This window comes from Lithobates pipiens, unplaced genomic scaffold (assembly GCF_037356315.1).
Source record: "Lithobates pipiens isolate NorthernLeopardFrog02 unplaced genomic scaffold, aLitPip1_a1.2 Scaffold_13, whole genome shotgun sequence".
NCBI classification, from domain to species: Eukaryota; Metazoa; Chordata; class Amphibia; order Anura; family Ranidae; genus Lithobates; species Lithobates pipiens.
The window spans coordinates 385,345,841-385,363,457 of NW_027507718.1; the positions used below are offsets into that span (position 1 = coordinate 385,345,841).

Consider the following 17,617-nt stretch of genomic DNA (forward strand, 5'->3'; position numbering starts at 1 on the left):
AAACCGACTCTGGTGGGACTCGAACCCACAACCTTTGAATTACTACACTAACTAGAAGTCCAATACGCTATCCATTGTGCCACAGAGCCCTCTCTGAAGACTTTGTTAGAGGAACTTGCCTGAGGAACTTGCCTGAGGAACTTGCCTGAGGAACTATTCAAGTCGTAACAAATAAACACAATTGAATAATGGTCACTGCTAAATAATAGGGATGAGCTCAAGATCTGGTCCAGATACAGTTTAAGATTTAAATTTACCTGCTTGGGCATGTGCCTTAGTGCAATATCTTTTGATATTTAAGTGGGAACCGAAGGTCATGTTAAGTAGAAATATTTGTACCGTTGATTAGTTGTTGGAGAAAGGAAGAGCTCAGCAATTAGGTGATGGCAGGAAAGACTATCCTGAATAGATGAGTTTGCAGGGATCACCTGAAGCATACAGACAGGGAAATAGCCATATAGATTGGTGTAGGGAATTTGAGAGGATGGGATAGTCCATGGGAAAATCCCAGAGGACAGCATGGGATGAAGTGTTGAGGGAGCTAGCGAACAGGAGTTCTTGGAAGCAGAGAACAGGGTGGTTTATTTGATACTATATGATAAGGTTAATGATGTAGCTAGAGGCAGAGTTGTGGGAAGCTTTTTATGCCCTTAGTATTTTGAATTTGATTTGTTGGGAGAACGGAAGCCAAGGAGAGATTGGCAGAGATCGGGTGGCTGACACCTCTACTAGTAAATGGTTGGTAAGGGGGATACAACTGGCAGTAGCGAATCAGATAGACTGAAGGGGGAATGGTCTGTTTAGAGGCAGGCCATAGAGTAAGGAGTTGCAATAGTCGAGAGATATCACGGGAGTGAAGTGGAAGTTTGGTGGTGTCATTGGTAAAAATGGGGCATTCTTTGGAATTCTTATTGTGGGGAAGGTAGCGAGATTTAGACAGTAAATAGTTGTGGGGCTGACAAAAGGGTACATAAAGAATTACAGCTTGCACCGGGCATGAGGGAAGGGAACAATATAACGCAGGTTAGCTTACCATTCCCTCTCTTTGCTCTGAATTGCACAGGGTACTTCCAATTTTGCTGATATCAACTCTCAAGAGAAGCCTAAACCACTAGGCTCTATCGTTAACTTGTGCAGCAAATCCACGTCAATAAAGCTCCCTTATGAATGTAATCCATTACTTTATAAAGCATTAGAGGAGCATCACTATGAAGAATGACTATATAAAACCGACTCTGGTGGGACTCGAACCCACAACCTTTGAATTACTACACCAACTAGAAGTCCAATGTGCTATCCATTGCGCCACAGAGCCCTCTCTGAAGACTTTGTTAGAGGAACTTGCCTGAGGAACTATTCAAGTCGTGACAAATAAACACAATTGAATAATGGTCACTGCTAAATAATAGGAATGAGCTCAAGATCTGGTCCAGATACAGTTTAAGATTTAAATTTACCTGCTTGGGCATGTGCCTTAGTGCAATATCTTTTGATATTTAAGTGGGAACCGGAGGTCATGTTAAGTAGAAATATTTGTACCGTTGATTAGTTGTTGGAGAAAGGAAGAGCTCAGCAATTAGGTGATGGCAGGAAAGACTATCCTGAATAGATGAGTTTGCAGGGATCACCTGAAGCATACAGACAGGGAAATAGCCATATAGATTGGTGTAGGGAATTTGAGAGGATGGGATAGTCCATGGGAAAATCCCAGAGGACAGCATGGGATGAAGTGTTGAGGGAGCTAGCGAACAGGAGTTCTTGGAAGCAGAGAACAGGGTGGTTTATTTGATACTATATGATAAGGTTAATGATGTAGCTAGAGGCAGAGTTGTGGGAAGCTTTTTATGCCCTTAGTATTTTGAATTTGATTTGTTAGGAGAACGGAAGCCAAGGAGAGATTGGCAGAGATCGGGTGGCTGACACCTCTACTAGTAAATGGTTGGTAAGGGGGATACAACTGGCAGTAGCGAATCAGATAGACTGAAGGGCGAATGGTCTGTTTAGAGGCAGGCCATAGAGTAAGGAGTTGCAATAGTCGAGAGATATCACGGGAGTGAAGTGGAAGTTTGGTGGTGTCATTGGTAAAAATGGGGCATTCTTTGGAATTCTTATTGTGGGGAAGGTAGCGAGATTTAGACAGTAAATAGTTGTGGGGCTGACAAAAGGGTACATAAAGAATTACAGCTTGCACCGGGCATGAGGGAAGGGAACAATATAACGCATGTTAGCTTACCATTCCCTCTCTTTGCTCTGAATTGCACAGGGTACTTCCAATTTTGCTGATATCAACTCTCAAGAGAAGCCTAAACCACTAGGCTCTATCGTTAACTTGTGCAGCAAATCCACGTCAATAAAGCTCCCTTATGAATGTAATCCATTACTTTATAAAGCATTAGAGCAGCATCACTATGAAGAATGACTATATAAAACCGACTCTGGTGGGACTCGAACCCACAACCTTTGAATTACTACACCAACTAGAAGTCCAATGCGCTATCCATTGCGCCACAGAGCCCTCTCTGAAGACTTTGTTAGAGGAACTTGCCTGAAGAACTATTCAAGTCGTAACAAATAAACACAATTGAATAATGGTCACTGCTAAATAATAGGTATGAGCTCAAGATCTGGTCCAGATACAGTTTAAGATTTAAATTTACCTGCTTGGGCATGTGCCTTAGTGCAATATCTTTTGATATTTAAGTGGGAACCGGAGGTCATGTTAAGTAGAAATATTTGTACCGTTGATTAGTTGTTGGAGAAAGGAAGAGCTCAGCAATTAGGTGATGGCAGGAAAGACTATCCTGAATAGATGAGTTTGCAGGGATCACCTGAAGCATACAGACAGGGAAATAGCCATATAGATTGGTGTAGGGAATTTGAGAGGATGGGATAGTCCATGGGAAAATCCCAGAGGACAGCATGGGATGAAGTGTTGAGGGAGCTAGCGAACAGGAGTTCTTGGAAGCAGAGAACAGGGTGGTTTATTTGATACTATATGATAAGGTTAATGATGTAGCTAGAGGCAGAGTTGTGGGAAGCTTTTTATGCCCTTAGTATTTTGAATTTGATTTGTTGGGAGAACGGAAGCCAAGGAGAGATTGTCAGAGATCGGGTGGCTGACACCTCTACTAGTAAATGGTTGGTAAGGGGGATACAACTGGCAGTAGCGAATCAGATAGACTGAAGGGGGAATGGTCTGTTTAGAGGCAGGCCATAGAGTAAGGAGTTGCAATAGTCGAGAGATATCACGGGAGTGAAGTGGAAGTTTGGTGGTGTCATTGGTAAAAATGGGGCATTCTTTGGAATTCTTATTGTGGGGAAGGTAGCGAGATTTAGACAGTAAATAGTTGTGGGGCTGACAAAAGGGTAAATAAAGAATTACAGCTATCACCGGGCATGAGGGAAGGGAACAATATAACACAGGTTAGCTTACCATTCCCTCTCTTTGCTCTGAATTGCACAGGGTACTTCCAATTTTGCTGATATCAACTCTCAAGAGAAGCCTAAACCACTAGGCTCTATCGTTAACTTGTGCAGCAAATCCACGTCAATAAAGCTCCCTTATGAATGTAATCCATTACTTTATAAAGCATTAGAGCAGCATCACTATGAAGAATGACTATATAAAACCGACTCTGGTGGGACTCGAACCCACAACCTTTGAATTACTACACGAACTAGAAGTCCAATGCGCTATCCATTGCGCCACAGAGCCCTCTCTGAAGACTTTGTTAGAGGAACTTGCCTGAGGAACTATTCAAGTCGTAACAAATAAACACAATTGAATAATGGTCACTGCTAAATAATAGGGATGAGCTCAAGATCTGGTCCAGATACAGTTTAAGATTTAAATTTACCTGCTTGGGCATGTGCCTTAGTGCAATATCTTTTGATATTTAAGTGGGAACCGGAGGTCATGTTAAGTAGAAATATTTGTACCGTTGATTAGTTGTTGGAGAAAGGAAGAGCTCAGCAATTAGGTGATGGCAGGAAAGACTATCCTGAATAGATGAGTTTGCAGGGATCACCTGAAGCATACAGACAGGGAAATAGCCATATAGATTGGTGTAGGGAATTTGAGAGGATGGGATAGTCCATGGGAAAATCCCAGAGGACAGCATGGGATGAAGTGTTGAGGGAGCTAGCGAACAGGAGTTCTTGGAAGCAGAGAACAGGGTGGTTTATTTGATACTATATGATAAGGTTAATGATGTAGCTAGAGGCAGAGATGTGGGAAGCTTTTTATGCCCTTAGTATTTTGAATTTGATTTGTTAGGAGAACGGAAGCCAAGGAGAGATTGGCAGAGATCGGGTGGCTGACACCTCTACTAGTAAATGGTTGGTAAGGGGGATACAACTGGCAGTAGCGAATCAGATAGACTGAAGGGCGAATGGTCTGTTTAGAGGCAGGCCATAGAGTAAGGAGTTGCAATAGTCGAGAGATATCACGGGAGTGAAGTGGAAGTTTGGTGGTGTCATTGGTAAAAATGGGGCATTCTTTGGAATTCTTATTGTGGGGAAGGTAGCGAGATTTAGACAGTAAATAGTTGTGGGGCTGACAAAAGGGTACATAAAGAATTACAGCTTGCACCGGGCATGAGGGAAGGGAACAATATAACGCAGGTTAGCTTACCATTCCCTCTCTTTGCTCTGAATTGCACAGGGTACTTCCAATTTTGCTGATATCAACTCTCAAGAGAAGCCTAAACCACTAGGCTCTATCGTTAACTTGTGCAGCAAATCCACGTCAATAAAGCTCCCTTATGACTGTAATCCATTACTTTATAAAGCATTAGAGCAGCATCACTATGAAGAATGACTATATAAAACCGACTCTGGTGGGACTCGAACCCACAACCTTTGAATTACTACACTAACTAGAAGTCCAATACGCTATCCATTGTGCCACAGAGCCCTCTCTGAAGACTTTGTTAGAGGAACTTGCCTGAGGAACTTGCCTGAGGAACTATTCAAGTCGTAACAAATAAACACAATTGAATAATGGTCACTGCTAAATAATAGGGATGAGCTCAAGATCTGGTCCAGATACAGTTTAAGATTTAAATTTACCTGCTTGGGCATGTGCCTTAGTGCAATATCTTTTGATATTTAAGTGGGAACCGGAGGTCATGTTAAGTAGAAATATTTGTACCGTTGATTAGTTGTTGGAGAAAGGAAGAGCTCAGCAATTAGGTGATGGCAGGAAAGACTATCCTGAATAGATGAGTTTGCAGGGATCACCTGAAGCATACAGACAGGGAAATAGCCATATAGATTGGTGTAGGGAATTTGAGAGGATGGAATAGTCCATGGGAAAATCCCAGAGGACAGCATGGGATGAAGTGTTGAGGGAGCTAGCGAACAGGAGTTCTTGGAAGCAGAGAACAGGGTGGTTTATTTGATACTATATGATAAGGTTAATGATGTAGCTAGAGGCAGAGTTGTGGGAAGCTTTTTATGCCCTTAGTATTTTGAATTTGATTTGTTGGGAGAACGGAAGCCAAGGAGAGATTGGCAGAGATCGGGTGGCTGACACCTCTACTAGTAAATGGTTGGTAAGGGGGATACAACTGGCAGTAGCGAATCAGATAGACTGAAGGGGGAATGGTCTGTTTAGAGGCAGGCCATAGAGTAAGGAGTTGCAATAGTCGAGAGATATCACGGGAGTGAAGTGGAAGTTTGGTGGTGTCATTGGTAAAAATGGGGCATTCTTTGGAATTCTTATTGTGGGGAAGGTAGCGAGATTTAGACAGTAAATAGTTGTGGGGCTGACAAAAGGGTACATAAAGAATTACAGCTTGCACCGGGCATGAGGGAAGGGAACAATATAACGCAGGTTAGCTTACCATTCCCTCTCTTTGCTCTGAATTGCACAGGGTACTTCCAATTTTGCTGATATCAACTCTCAAGAGAAGCCTAAACCACTAGGCTCTATCGTTAACTTGTGCAGCAAATCCACGTCAATAAAGCTCCCTTATGAATGTAATCCATTACTTTATAAAGCATTAGAGCAGCATCACTATGAAGAATGACTATATAAAACCGACTCTGGTGGGACTCGAACCCACAACCTTTGAATTACTACACCAACTAGAAGTCCAATGCGCTATCCATTGCGCCACAGAGCCCTCTCTGAAGACTTTGTTAGAGGAACTTGCCTGAAGAACTATTCAAGTCGTAACAAATAAACACAATTGAATAATGGTCACTGCTAAATAATAGGTATGAGCTCAAGATCTGGTCCAGATACAGTTTAAGATTTAAATTTACCTGCTTGGGCATGTGCCTTAGTGCAATATCTTTTGATATTTAAGTGGGAACCGGAGGTCATGTTAAGTAGAAATATTTGTACCGTTGATTAGTTGTTGGAGAAAGGAAGAGCTCAGCAATTAGGTGATGGCAGGAAAGACTATCCTGAATAGATGAGTTTGCAGGGATCACCTGAAGCATACAGACAGGGAAATAGCCATATAGATTGGTGTAGGGAATTTGAGAGGATGGGATAGTCCATGGGAAAATCCCAGAGGACAGCATGGGATGAAGTGTTGAGGGAGCTAGCGAACAGGAGTTCTTGGAAGCAGAGAACAGGGTGGTTTATTTGATACTATATGATAAGGTTAATGATGTAGCTAGAGGCAGAGTTGTGGGAAGCTTTTTATGCCCTTAGTATTTTGAATTTGATTTGTTGGGAGAACGGAAGCCAAGGAGAGATTGTCAGAGATCGGGTGGCTGACACCTCTACTAGTAAATGGTTGGTAAGGGGGATACAACTGGCAGTAGCGAATCAGATAGACTGAAGGGGGAATGGTCTGTTTAGAGGCAGGCCATAGAGTAAGGAGTTGCAATAGTCGAGAGATATCACGGGAGTGAAGTGGAAGTTTGGTGGTGTCATTGGTAAAAATGGGGCATTCTTTGGAATTCTTATTGTGGGGAAGGTAGCGAGATTTAGACAGTAAATAGTTGTGGGGCTGACAAAAGGGTAAATAAAGAATTACAGCTTGCACCGGGCATGAGGGAAGGGAACAATATAACACAGGTTAGCTTACCATTCCCTCTCTTTGCTCTGAATTGCACAGGGTACTTCCAATTTTGCTGATATCAACTCTCAAGAGAAGCCTAAACCACTAGGCTCTATCGTTAACTTGTGCAGCAAATCCACGTCAACAAAGCTCCCTTATGAATGTAATCCATTACTTTATAAAGCATTAGAGCAGCATCACTATGAAGAATGACTATATAAAACCGACTCTGGTGGGACTCGAACCCACAACCTTTGAATTACTACACGAACTAGAAGTCCAATGCGCTATCCATTGCGCCACAGAGCCCTCTCTGAAGACTTTGTTAGAGGAACTTGCCTGAGGAACTTGCCTGAGGAACTATTCAAGTCGTAACAAATAAACACAATTGAATAATGGTCACTGCTAAATAATAGGGATGAGCTCAAGATCTGGTCCAGATACAGTTTAAGATTTAAATTTACCTGCTTGGGCATGTGCCTTAGTGCAATATCTTTTGATATTTAAGTGGGAACCGGAGGTCATGTTAAGTAGAAATATTTGTACCGTTGATTAGTTGTTGGAGAAAGGAAGAGCTCAGCAATTAGGTGATGGCAGGAAAGACTATCCTGAATAGATGAGTTTGCAGGGATCACCTGAAGCATACAGACAGGGAAATAGCCATATAGATTGGTGTAGGGAATTTGAGAGGATGGGATAGTCCATGGGAAAATCCCAGAGGACAGCATGGGATGAAGTGTTGAGGGAGCTAGCGAACAGGAGTTCTTGGAAGCAGAGAACAGGGTGGTTTATTTGATACTATATGATAAGGTTAATGATGTAGCTAGAGGCAGAGTTGTGGGAAGCTTTTTATGCCCTTAGTATTTTGAATTTGATTTGTTAGGAGAACGGAAGCCAAGGAGAGATTGGCAGAGATCGGGTGGCTGACACCTCTACTAGTAAATGGTTGGTAAGGGGGATACAACTGGCAGTAGCGAATCAGATAGACTGAAGGGCGAATGGTCTGTTTAGAGGCAGGCCATAGAGTAAGGAGTTGCAATAGTCGAGAGATATCACGGGAGTGAAGTGGAAGTTTGGTGGTGTCATTGGTAAAAATGGGGCATTCTTTGGAATTCTTATTGTGGGGAAGGTAGCGAGATTTAGACAGTAAATAGTTGTGGGGCTGACAAAAGGGTACATAAAGAATTACAGCTTGCACCGGGCATGAGGGAAGGGAACAATATAACGCAGGTTAGCTTACCATTCCCTCTCTTTGCTCTGAATTGCACAGGGTACTTCCAATTTTGCTGATATCAACTCTCAAGAGAAGCCTAAACCACTAGGCTCTATCGTTAACTTGTGCAGCAAATCCACGTCAATAAAGCTCCCTTATGAATGTAATCCATTACTTTATAAAGCATTAGAGCAGCATCACTATGAAGAATGACTATATAAAACCGACTCTGGTGGGACTCGAACCCACAACCTTTGAATTACTACACCAACTAGAAGTCCAATGCGCTATCCATTGCGCCACAGAGCCCTCTCTGAAGACTTTGTTAGAGGAACTTGCCTGAAGAACTATTCAAGTCGTAACAAATAAACACAATTGAATAATGGTCACTGCTAAATAATAGGTATGAGCTCAAGATCTGGTCCAGATACAGTTTAAGATTTAAATTTACCTGCTTGGGCATGTGCCTTAGTGCAATATCTTTTGATATTTAAGTGGGAACCGGAGGTCATGTTAAGTAGAAATATTTGTACCGTTGATTAGTTGTTGGAGAAAGGAAGAGCTCAGCAATTAGGTGATGGCAGGAAAGACTATCCTGAATAGATGAGTTTGCAGGGATCACCTGAAGCATACAGACAGGGAAATAGCCATATAGATTGGTGTAGGGAATTTGAGAGGATGGGATAGTCCATGGGAAAATCCCAGAGGACAGCATGGGATGAAGTGTTGAGGGAGCTAGCGAACAGGAGTTCTTGGAAGCAGAGAACAGGGTGGTTTATTTGATACTATATGATAAGGTTAATGATGTAGCTAGAGGCAGAGTTGTGGGAAGCTTTTTATGCCCTTAGTATTTTGAATTTGATTTGTTGGGAGAACGGAAGCCAAGGAGAGATTGTCAGAGATCGGGTGGCTGACACCTCTACTAGTAAATGGTTGGTAAGGGGGATACAACTGGCAGTAGCGAATCAGATAGACTGAAGGGGGAATGGTCTGTTTAGAGGCAGGCCATAGAGTAAGGAGTTGCAATAGTCGAGAGATATCACGGGAGTGAAGTGGAAGTTTGGTGGTGTCATTGGTAAAAATGGGGCATTCTTTGGAATTCTTATTGTGGGGAAGGTAGCGAGATTTAGACAGTAAATAGTTGTGGGGCTGACAAAAGGGTAAATAAAGAATTACAGCTTGCACCGGGCATGAGGGAAGGGAACAATATAACACAGGTTAGCTTACCATTCCCTCTCTTTGCTCTGAATTGCACAGGGTACTTCCAATTTTGCTGATATCAACTCTCAAGAGAAGCCTAAACCACTAGGCTCTATCGTTAACTTGTGCAGCAAATCCACGTCAATAAAGCTCCCTTATGAATGTAATCCATTACTTTATAAAGCATTAGAGCAGCATCACTATGAAGAATGACTATATAAAACCGACTCTGGTGGGACTCGAACCCACAACCTTTGAATTACTACACGAACTAGAAGTCCAATGCGCTATCCATTGCGCCACAGAGCCCTCTCTGAAGACTTTGTTAGAGGAACTTGCCTGAGGAACTATTCAAGTCGTAACAAATAAACACAATTGAATAATGGTCACTGCTAAATAATAGGGATGAGCTCAAGATCTGGTCCAGATACAGTTTAAGATTTAAATTTACCTGCTTGGGCATGTGCCTTAGTGCAATATCTTTTGATATTTAAGTGGGAACCGGAGGTCATGTTAAGTAGAAATATTTGTACCGTTGATTAGTTGTTGGAGAAAGGAAGAGCTCAGCAATTAGGTGATGGCAGGAAAGACTATCCTTAATAGATGAGTTTGCAGGGATCACCTGAAGCATACAGACAGGGAAATAGCCATATAGATTGGTGTAGGGAATCTGAGAGGATGGGATAGTCCATGGGAAAATCCCAGAGGACAGCATGGGATGAAGTGTTGAGGGAGCTCGCAAACAGGAGTTCTTGGAAGCAGAGAACAGGGTGGTTTATTTGATACTATATGATAAGGTTAATGATGTAGCTAGAGGCAGAGTTGTGGGAAGCTTTTTATGCCCTTAGTATTTTGAATTTGATTTGTTGGGAGAACGGAAGCCAAGGAGAGATTGGCAGAGATCGGGTGGCTGACACCTCTACTAGTAAATGGTTGGTAAGGGGGATACAACTGGCAGTAGCGAATCAGATAGACTGAAGGGGGAATGGTCTGTTTAGAGGCAGGCCATAGAGTAAGGAGTTGCAATAGTCGAGAGATATCACGGGAGTGAAGTGGAAGTTTGGTGGTGTCATTGGTAAAAATGGGGCATTCTTTGGAATTCTTATTGTGGGGAAGGTAGCGAGATTTAGACAGTAAATAGTTGTGGGGCTGACAAAAGGGTATATAAAGAATTACAGCTTGCACCGGGCATGAGGGAAGGGAACAATATAACGCAGGTTAGCTTACCATTCCCTCTCTTTGCTCTGAATTGCACAGGGTACTTCCAATTTTGCTGATATCAACTCTCAAGAGAAGCCTAAACCACTAGGCTCTATCGTTAACTTGTGCAGCAAATCCACGTCAATAAAGCTCCCTTATGAATGTAATCCATTACTTTATAAAGCATTAGAGCAGCATCACTATGAAGAATGACTATATAAAACCGACTCTGGTGGGACTCGAACCCACAACCTTTGAATTACTACAACAACTAGAAGTCCAATGCGCTATCCATTGCCCACAGAGCCCTCTCTGAAGACTTTGTTAGAGGAACTTGCTTGAGGAACTATTCAAGTCGTAACAAATAAACACAATTGAATAATGGTCACTGCTAAATAATAGGGATGAGCTCAAGATCTGGTCCAGATACAGTTTAAGATTTAAATTTACCTGCTTGGGCATGTGCCTTAGTGCAATATCTTTTGATATTTAAGTGGGAACCGGAGGTCATGTTAAGTAGAAATATTTGTACCGTTGATTAGTTGTTGGAGAAAGGAAGAGCTCAGCAATTAGGTGATGGCAGGAAAGACTATCCTTAATAGATGAGTTTGCAGGGATCACCTGAAGCATACAGACAGGGAAATAGCCATATAGATTGGTGTAGGGAATCTGAGAGGATGGGATAGTCCATGGGAAAATCCCAGAGGACAGCATGGGATGAAGTGTTGAGGGAGCTCGCAAACAGGAGTTCTTGGAAGCAGAGAACAGGGTGGTTTATTTGATACTATATGATAAGGTTAATGATGTAGCTAGAGGCAGAGTTGTGGGAAGCTTTTTATGCCCTTAGTATTTTGAATTTGATTTGTTGGGAGAACGGAAGCCAAGGAGAGATTGGCAGAGATCGGGTGGCTGACACCTCTACTAGTAAATGGTTGGTAAGGGGGATACAACTGGCAGTAGCGAATCAGATAGACTGAAGGGGGAATGGTCTGTTTAGAGGCAGGCCATAGAGTAAGGAGTTGCAATAGTCGAGAGATATCACGGGAGTGAAGTGGAAGTTTGGTGGTGTCATTGGTAAAAATGGGGCATTCTTTGGAATTCTTATTGTGGGGAAGGTAGCGAGATTTAGACAGTAAATAGTTGTGGGGCTGACAAAAGGGTACATAAAGAATTACAGCTTGCACCGGGCATGAGGGAAGGGAACAATATAACGCAGGTTAGCTTACCATTCCCTCTCTTTGCTCTGAATTGCACAGGGTACTTCCAATTTTGCTGATATCAACTCTCAAGAGAAGCCTAAACCACTAGGCTCTATCGTTAACTTGTGCAGCAAATCCACGTCAATAAAGCTCCCTTATGAATGTAATCCATTACTTTATAAAGCTTTAGAGCAGCATCACTATGAAGAATGACTATATAAAACCGACTCTGGTGGGACTCGAACCCACAACCTTTGAATTACTACACCAACTAGAAGTCCAATGCGCTATCCATTGCGCCACAGAGCCCTCTCTGAAGACTTTGTTAGAGGAACTTGCCTGAGGAACTATTCAAGTCGTAACAAATAAACACAATTGAATAATGGTCGCTGCTAAATAATAGGGATGAGCTCAAGATCTGGTCCAGATACAGTTTAAGATTTAAATTTACCTGCTTGGGCATGTGCCTTAGTGCAATATCTTTTGATATTTAAGTGGGAACCGGAGGTCATGTTAAGTAGAAATATTTGTACCGTTGATTAGTTGTTGGAGAAAGGAAGAGCTCAGCAATTAGGTGATGGCAGGAAAGACTATCCTGAATAGATGAGTTTGCAGGGATCACCTGAAGCCTACAGACAGGGAAATAGCCATATAGATTGGTGTAGGGAATTTGAGAGGATGGGATAGTCCATGGGAAAATCCCAGAGGACAGCATGGGATGAAGTGTTGAGGGAGCTAGCGAACAGGAGTTCTTGGAAGCAGAGAACAGGGTGGTTTATTTGATACTATATGATAAGGTTAATGATGTAGCTAGAGGCAGAGTTGTGGGAAGCTTTTTATGCCCTTAGTATTTTGAATTTGATTTGTTGGGAGAACGGAAGCCAAGGAGAGATTGGCAGAGATCGGGTGGCTGACACCTCTACTAGTAAATGGTTGGTAAGAGGGATACAACTGGCAGTAGCGAATCAGATAGACTGAAGGGGGAATGGTCTGTTTAGAGGCAGGCCATAGAGTAAGGAGTTGCAATAGTCGAGAGATATCACGGGAGTGAAGTGGAAGTTTGGTGGTGTCATTGGTAAAAATGGGGCATTCTTTGGAATTCTTATTGTGGGGAAGGTAGCGAGATTTAGACAGTAAATAGTTGTGGGGCTGACAAAAGGGTAAATAAAGAATTACAGCTTGCACCGGGCATGAGGGAAGGGAACAATATAACACAGGTTAGCTTACCATTCCCTCTCTTTACTCTGAATTGCACAGGGTACTTCCAATTTTGCTGATATCAACTCTCAAGAGAAGCCTAAACCACTAGGCTCTATCGTTAACTTGTGCAGCAAATCCACGTCAATAAAGCTCCCTTATGAATGTAATGCATTACTTTATAAAGCATTAGAGCAGCATCACTATGAAGAATGACTATATAAAACCGACTCTGGTGGGACTCGAACCCACAACCTTTGAATTACTACAACAACTAGAAGTCCAATGCGCTATCCATTGCCCACAGAGCCCTCTCTGAAGACTTTGTTAGAGGAACTTGCTTGAGGAACTATTCAAGTCGTAACAAATAAACACAATTTAATAATGGTCACTGCTAAATAATAGGGATGAGCTCAAGATCTGGTCCAGATACAGTTTAAGATTTAAATTTACCTGCTTGGGCATGTGCCTTAGTGCAATATCTTTTGATATTTAAGTGGGAACCGGAGGTCATGTTAAGTAGAAATATTTGTACCGTTGATTAGTTGTTGGAGAAAGGAAGAGCTCAGCAATTAGGTGATGGCAGGAAAGACTATCCTGAATAGATGAGTTTGCAGGGATCACCTGAAGCATACAGACAGGGAAATAGCCATATAGATTGGTGTAGGGAATCTGAGAGGATGGGATAGTCCATGGGAAAATCCCAGAGGACAGCATGGGATGAAGTGTTGAGGGAGCTCGCAAACAGGAGTTCTTGGAAGCAGAGAACAGGGTGGTTTATTTGATACTATATGATAAGGTTAATGATGTAGCTAGAGGCAGAGTTGTGGAAAGCTTTTTATGCCCTTAGTATTTTGAATTTGATTTGTTGGGAGAACGGAAGCCAAGGAGAGATTGGCAGAGATCGGGTGGCTGACACCTCTACTAGTAAATGGTTGGTAAGGGGGATACAACTGGCAGTAGCGAATCAGAGAGACTGAAGGGGGGATGGTCTGTTTAGAGGCAGGCCATAGAGTAAGGAGTTGCAATAGTCGAGAGATATCACGGGAGTGAAGTGGAAGTTTGGTGGTGTCATTGGTAAAAATGGGGCATTCTTTGGAATTCTTATTGTGGGGAAGGTAGCGAGATTTAGACAGTAAATAGTTGTGGGGCTGACAAAAGGGTACATAAAGAATTTCAGCTTGCACCGGGCATGAGGGAAGGGAACAATATAACGCAGGTTAGCTTGCCATTCCCTCTCTTTGCTCTGAATTGCACAGGGTACTTCCAATTTTGCTGATATCAACTCTCAAGAGAAGCCTAAACCACTAGGCTCTATCGTTAACTTGTGCAGCAAATCCACGTCAATAAAGCTCCCTTATGAATGTAATCCATTACTTTATAAAGCATTAGAGCAGCATCACTATGAAGAATGATTATATAAAACAGACTCTGGTGGGACTCGAACCCACAACCTTTGAATTACTACACCAACTAGAAGTCCAATGCGCTATCCATTGCACCACAGAGCCCTCTCTGAAGACTTTGTTAGAGGAACTTGCCTGAGGAACTATTCAAATCGTAACAAATAAACACAATTGAATAATGGTCACTGCTAAATAATAGGGATGAGCTCAAGATCTGGTCCAGATACAGTTTAAGATTTAAATTTACCTGCTTGGGCATGTGCCTTAGTGCAATATCTTTTGATATTTAAGTGGGAACCGGAGGTCATGTTAAGTAGAAATATTTGTACTGTTGATTAGTTGTTGGAGAAAGGAAGAGCTCAGCAATTAGGTGATGGCAGGAAAGACTATCCTGAATAGATGAGTTTGCAGGGATCACCTGAAGCATACAGACAGGGAAATAGCCATATAGATTGGTGTAGGGAATCTGAGAGGATGGGATAGTCCATGGGAAAATCCCAGAGGACAGCATGGGATGAAGTGTTGAGGGAGCTCGCAAACAGGAGTTCTTGGAAGCAGAGAACAGGGTGGTTTATTTGATACTATATGATAAGGTTAATGATGTAGCTAGAGGCAGAGTTGTGGAAAGCTTTTTATGCCCTTAGTATTTTGAATTTGATTTGTTGGGAGAACGGAAGCCAAGGAGAGATTGGCAGAGATCGGGTGGCTGACACCTCTACTAGTAAATGGTTGGTAAGGGGGATACAACTGGCAGTAGCGAATCAGAGAGACTGAAGGGGGGATGGTCTGTTTAGAGGCAGGCCATAGAGTAAGGAGTTGCAATAGTCGAGAGATATTACGGGAGTGAAGTGGAAGTTTGGTGGTGTCATTGGTAAAAATGGGGCATTCTTTGGAATTCTTATTGTGGGGAAGGTAGCGAGATTTAGACAGTAAATAGTTGTGGGGCTGACAAAAGGGTACATAAAGAATTACAGCTTGCACCGGGCATGAGGGAAGGGAACAATATAACGCAGGTTAGCTTGCCATTCCCTCTCTTTGCTCTGAATTGCACAGGGTACTTCCAATTTTGCTGATATCAACTCTCAAGAGAAGCCTAAACCACTAGGCTCTATCGTTAACTTGTGCAGCAAATCCACGTCAATAAAGCTCCCTTATGAATGTAATCCATTACTTTATAAAGCATTAGAGCAGCATCACTATGAAGAATGATTATATAAAACAGACTCTGGTGGGACTCGAACCCACAACCTTTGAATTACTACACCAACTAGAAGTCCAATGTGCTATCCATTGCACCACAGAGCCCTCTCTGAAGACTTTGTTAGAGGAACTTTCCTGAGGAACTATTCAAGTCGTAACAAATAAACACAATTGAATAATGGTCCCTGCTAAATAATAGGGATGAGCTAAAGATCTGGTCCAGATACAGTTTAAGATTTAAATTTACCTGCTTGGGCATGTGCTTTAGTGCAATATCTTTTGATATTTAAGTGGGAACCGGAGGTCATGTTAAGTAGAAATATTTGTACCGTTGATTAGTTGTTGGAGAAAGGAAGAGCTCAGCAATTAGGTGATGGCAGGAAAGACTATCCTGAATAGATGAGTTTGCAGGGATCACCTGAAGCATACAGACAGGGAAATAGCCATATAGATTGGTGTAGGGAATCTGAGAGGATGGGATAGTCCATGGGAAAATCCCAGAGGACAGCATGGGATGAAGTGTTGAGGGAGCTAGCAAACAGGAGTTCTTGGAAGCAGAGAACAGGGTGGTTTATTTGATACTATATGATAAGGTTAATGATGTAGCTAGAGGCAGAGTTGTGGGAAGCTTTTTATGCCCTTAGTATTTTGAATTTGATTTGTTGGGAGAACGGAAGCCAAGGAGAGATTGGCAGAGATCGGGTGGCTGACACCTCTACTAGTAAATGGTTGGTAAGGGGGATACAACTGGCAGTAGCGAATCAGATAGACTGAAGGGCGAATGGTCTGTTTAGAGGCAGGCCATAGAGTAAGGAGTTGCAATAGTCGAGAGATATCACGGGAGTGAAGTGGAAGTTTGGTGGTGTCATTGGTAAAAATGGGGCATTCTTTGGAATTCTTATTGTGGGGAAGGTAGCGAGATTTAGACAGTAAATAGTTGTGGGGCTGACAAAAGGGTACATAAAGAATTACAGCTTGCACCGGGCATGAGGGAAGGGAACAATATAACGCAGGTTAGCTTACCATTCCCTCTCTTTGCTCTGAATTGCACAGGGTACTTCCAATTTTGCTGATATCAACTCTCAAGAGAAGCCTAAACCACTAGGCTCTATCGTTAACTTGTGCAGCAAATCCACGTCAATAAAGCTCCCTTATGAATGTAATCCATTACTTTATAAAGCATTAGAGCAGCATCACTATGAAGAATGACTATATAAAACCGACTCTGGTGGGACTCGAACCCACAACCTTTGAATTACTACACGAACTAGAAGTCCAATGCGCTATCCATTGCGCCACAGAGCCCTCTCTGAAGACTTTGTTAGAGGAACTTGCCTGAGGAACTATTCAAGTCGTAACAAATAAACACAATTGAATAATGGTCACTGCTAAATAATAGGGATGAGCTCAAGATCTGGTCCAGATACAGTTTAAGATTTAAATTTACCTGCTTGGGCATGTGCCTTAGTGCAATATCTTTTGATATTTAAGTGGGAACCGGAGGTCATGTTAAGTAGAAATATTTGTACCGTTGATTAGTTGTTGGAGAAAGGAAGAGCTCAGCAATTAGGTGATGGCAGGAAAGACTATCCTTAATAGATGAGTTTGCAGGGATCACCTGAAGCATACAGACAGGGAAATAGCCATATAGATTGGTGTAGGGAATCTGAGAGGATGGGATAGTCCATGGGAAAATCCCAGAGGACAGCATGGGATGAAGTGTTGAGGGAGCTCGCAAACAGGAGTTCTTGGAAGCAGAGAACAGGGTGGTTTATTTGATACTATATGATAAGGTTAATGATGTAGCTAGAGGCAGAGTTGTGGGAAGCTTTTTATGCCCTTAGTATTTTGAATTTGATTTGTTGGGAGAACGGAAGCCAAGGAGAGATTGGCAGAGATCGGGTGGCTGACACCTCTACTAGTAAATGGTTGGTAAGGGGGATACAACTGGCAGTAGCGAATCAGATAGACTGAAGGGGGAAT

At 42.4% G+C, this 17,617-nt stretch overlaps 13 non-coding genes across 13 annotated transcripts; all 13 read right to left on the reverse strand.

Moving 5' to 3' along the window:
- Positions 1–4: 4 nt before the first annotated feature.
- TRNAR-UCU (transfer RNA arginine (anticodon UCU)) lies at positions 5–89 on the reverse strand. The gene is given in 2 exon segments: positions 5–40; positions 53–89. It is a non-coding gene; the product is annotated as a tRNA-Arg (tRNA).
- A 1,141-nt stretch (positions 90–1,230) lies between these two features.
- Positions 1,231–1,315, reverse strand: TRNAR-UCU (transfer RNA arginine (anticodon UCU)). The gene is given in 2 exon segments: positions 1,231–1,266; positions 1,279–1,315. It is a non-coding gene; the product is annotated as a tRNA-Arg (tRNA).
- Positions 1,316–2,430: 1,115 nt separating this feature from the next.
- TRNAR-UCU (transfer RNA arginine (anticodon UCU)) lies at positions 2,431–2,515 on the reverse strand. Its single transcript is given in 2 exon segments — positions 2,431–2,466; positions 2,479–2,515. It is a non-coding gene; the product is annotated as a tRNA-Arg (tRNA).
- A 1,115-nt stretch (positions 2,516–3,630) lies between these two features.
- TRNAR-UCU (transfer RNA arginine (anticodon UCU)) lies at positions 3,631–3,715 on the reverse strand. The gene is given in 2 exon segments: positions 3,631–3,666; positions 3,679–3,715. It is a non-coding gene; the product is annotated as a tRNA-Arg (tRNA).
- Positions 3,716–4,830: 1,115 nt separating this feature from the next.
- Positions 4,831–4,915, reverse strand: TRNAR-UCU (transfer RNA arginine (anticodon UCU)). The gene is given in 2 exon segments: positions 4,831–4,866; positions 4,879–4,915. It is a non-coding gene; the product is annotated as a tRNA-Arg (tRNA).
- Positions 4,916–6,043: 1,128 nt separating this feature from the next.
- Positions 6,044–6,128, reverse strand: TRNAR-UCU (transfer RNA arginine (anticodon UCU)). Its single transcript is given in 2 exon segments — positions 6,044–6,079; positions 6,092–6,128. It is a non-coding gene; the product is annotated as a tRNA-Arg (tRNA).
- Positions 6,129–7,243: 1,115 nt separating this feature from the next.
- Positions 7,244–7,328, reverse strand: TRNAR-UCU (transfer RNA arginine (anticodon UCU)). The gene is given in 2 exon segments: positions 7,244–7,279; positions 7,292–7,328. It is a non-coding gene; the product is annotated as a tRNA-Arg (tRNA).
- Positions 7,329–8,456: 1,128 nt separating this feature from the next.
- On the reverse strand, positions 8,457–8,541 carry TRNAR-UCU (transfer RNA arginine (anticodon UCU)). Its single transcript is given in 2 exon segments — positions 8,457–8,492; positions 8,505–8,541. It is a non-coding gene; the product is annotated as a tRNA-Arg (tRNA).
- A 1,115-nt stretch (positions 8,542–9,656) lies between these two features.
- Positions 9,657–9,741, reverse strand: TRNAR-UCU (transfer RNA arginine (anticodon UCU)). The gene is given in 2 exon segments: positions 9,657–9,692; positions 9,705–9,741. It is a non-coding gene; the product is annotated as a tRNA-Arg (tRNA).
- A 2,314-nt stretch (positions 9,742–12,055) lies between these two features.
- TRNAR-UCU (transfer RNA arginine (anticodon UCU)) lies at positions 12,056–12,140 on the reverse strand. The gene is given in 2 exon segments: positions 12,056–12,091; positions 12,104–12,140. It is a non-coding gene; the product is annotated as a tRNA-Arg (tRNA).
- Positions 12,141–14,454: 2,314 nt separating this feature from the next.
- On the reverse strand, positions 14,455–14,539 carry TRNAR-UCU (transfer RNA arginine (anticodon UCU)). The gene is given in 2 exon segments: positions 14,455–14,490; positions 14,503–14,539. It is a non-coding gene; the product is annotated as a tRNA-Arg (tRNA).
- Positions 14,540–15,654: 1,115 nt separating this feature from the next.
- On the reverse strand, positions 15,655–15,739 carry TRNAR-UCU (transfer RNA arginine (anticodon UCU)). Its single transcript is given in 2 exon segments — positions 15,655–15,690; positions 15,703–15,739. It is a non-coding gene; the product is annotated as a tRNA-Arg (tRNA).
- Positions 15,740–16,854: 1,115 nt separating this feature from the next.
- Positions 16,855–16,939, reverse strand: TRNAR-UCU (transfer RNA arginine (anticodon UCU)). Its single transcript is given in 2 exon segments — positions 16,855–16,890; positions 16,903–16,939. It is a non-coding gene; the product is annotated as a tRNA-Arg (tRNA).
- Positions 16,940–17,617: the final 678 nt, after the last annotated feature.